This window comes from Apium graveolens, unplaced genomic scaffold (genome assembly GCF_009905375.1).
Source record: "Apium graveolens cultivar Ventura unplaced genomic scaffold, ASM990537v1 ctg4297, whole genome shotgun sequence".
NCBI classification, from domain to species: Eukaryota; Viridiplantae; Streptophyta; class Magnoliopsida; order Apiales; family Apiaceae; genus Apium; species Apium graveolens.
This window is the reverse complement of record NW_027418478.1, coordinates 13690-16407: the sequence shown is the minus strand read 5'-3', so window position 1 is coordinate 16407 and position 2718 is coordinate 13690.

Here is a 2718-nt window from a genome sequence, read left to right as displayed (position 1 = left end):
GAACCAAAAAAGGTAGAAGAAGCTTTGTTGGATCCTGATTGGATTTTAGCTATGCAGGAAGAGCTAAACTAGTTTGAGAGGAATAAGGTATGGAAGCCGGTGCCCAAGCCTAAAGGAAAGAATCCAATAGACACCAAATGGGTATTCAGAAACAAGATAAATGAAAATGGCATAGTGGTCAAGAACAAAGCTAGATTGGTTGCTAAGGGCTATTGTCAACAGGAAGGGATAGATTTTGATGAAACATTTGCTCCTATTGCAAGACTTGAAGCCATAAGAATTTTTTTAGCCTATGCAGCCCATGCCAATTTCAAGGTCTATCAAATGGATGTAAAGAGTACCTTTCTAAATGGAGATTTAGAGGAGGAAGTCTATGTCAGTCAGCCTCCTGGTTTTGAAGACTCAAATTTCCCAGATTATGTTTACTATCTATTGAAAGCACTCTATGGACTGAAGCAAGCACCTAGAGCCTGGTATGACACTTTATCAAAGTTCCTTTTAGAAAATTACTTCACAAGAGGTACTATAGATAAAACTTTATTCTTTAGAAATGTTAATGGCTCTAGTATGCTTGTTCAAATTTATGTAGATGATATTATTTTTGGCTCTACAGATGAAAAACTTTGCAAAAAGTTTGCTAAACTGATGCAAAGTAAGTATGGAATGAGTATGATGGGAGAACTAACTTACTTTCTTGGTCTACAAGTTAAGCAAGTTAGTGATGGAATATTCATTAGTCAAACTAAATACATTTATGATCTTTTAAAGAAGTTTGATCTAATGGATTGCACATCTGCAAAAACTCCCATGGCCACTGCAACTAAGCTTGAATTAAACACTACTGAAAAGTATGTGGATATTTCAAGTTATAGGGGCATGGTTGGCTCACTTATGTACTTAACAGCTAGTAGGCCAGATATAATGTTTGCTACATGTTTATGTGCTAGATTTCAGGCTGATCCTAGAAAATCTCACTTAGTAGCTATTAAGAGAATTTTCAGATATCTCAAGGGAACACCAAAACTTGGCATTTGGTACCCTAGAGATTCTGGTTTTGATCTAACTGGTTATTCAGATGTAGATTATGTAGGTTGTAGAATTGATAGAAAAAGTACAACAGAAACCTGTCAATTTCTAGGAAACAAGCTTGTGTCCTGGTTCAGTAAAAAGCAGAATTCAGTGTCTACTTCTACAGCAGAAGCTGAATATATTGTTGCTGGCAGTTGCTGTGCACATATTTTGTGGATGAAAAATCAATTGCTAGACTATGGTTTGCAAATTGAAAGGATTCCTATTTTCTGTGATAACACAAGTGCAATTGCCATCACTGAAAATCCAGTACTACATTCAAGGACAACGCACATAGACATCAAGTACCACTTCATAAGGGAACATGTAATGAATGGTACTGTGGAACTACACTTTGTTCCAAGTGAAAAGCAGCTTGCAGATATATTTACCAACCCACTGGATGAATCCACATTTTCAAGGTTGGTAAGTGAGTTAGGTATGCTAAATTATTCTTAAATCTCTTTAGATAATTTGCAAGTTATAATGCAGCCAGAAACTTAATTAATTTTTCAGTCTTGGATGAAATTTTAGCTAAGGCAAAATTTACGTCTCAACGGTGAAGGGTTTTTAGCACATAAACGCAGCAAAAACGTAAATTTAATCTTAAAAAAAATGAAACCCTCCGCAGGATCCATGCGAAAAATAATATTTAATTCGTAGTTCAGTATGTTTATCTTAAGAAGCTTTACGTTAATGAAAAGATGGAGGTCTTTAATAGCGATCCAAGAACGATGAACGGAGATCCTTAGCAGCTGCTCCTCAAGTGTGAAGCACTCCACCAGTATCCACCAAAAAACGATGTAATGAAGGAGGAGGAGATGGAGAGAATTAGGGTTTTGTAAATCTTTTTGGTTGAGACAAAAATAGGGTTTATAATAGTATATTTATAGGCAAAATTTTCAGCTGAAAATTTTCCCATAAAATATTATTATTATTAACCCTTTATTATTCTCACTAATAATTAAAACACCTTTTAATTATTAATCATTTTTCTAAACTCTTTAGAAATAATTCTCTCACTTGATTTAATTTCCAAAAATTAAATTCTTAATTAATAATATTAAGAACCTTTTCTTAATTAATTTATAATCAATTAAATCTCATTTAATCAATTATTAAATTTGCCAATTAATTATTTATTTCATAAATAAATAATTATCAGTCATTATTAATTAATTCCTCCACCATTAAATTATTCTCTTTTATGGTGTGACCCTATAGGTTCAATATTAAGCCGGTAGTAGAAATAAATAATAATAAAACTATTTTATCATTATTTATATAAATTCTCTAATTCATTAAATATGATTAATTAATTAATCATATTTATTCTACATCGTGAGGGATACTTCTCAGCATATCGTGACTATCCGGATAATACGAATTCACTGCTTAGAATACCAAGAACCTATTCAGTGAGTAGTTACCATACAATTAATTCCTTCTACCCTGCAATGTCATGATTAAATACAAGGCATGGAACTTGTGTCAAGCCTATCTTATTTAATCACTTTATTTCACATTCACTATGTTTAGTTCTATTTTGTGTAAATTAGAAACTCCTTTCTAATTTCATTCACTCTGGCCAGAGATTCCTGAACTAACATAAGTGGATCAGCATTGAACATTCTCTTCCTAACCTTTATT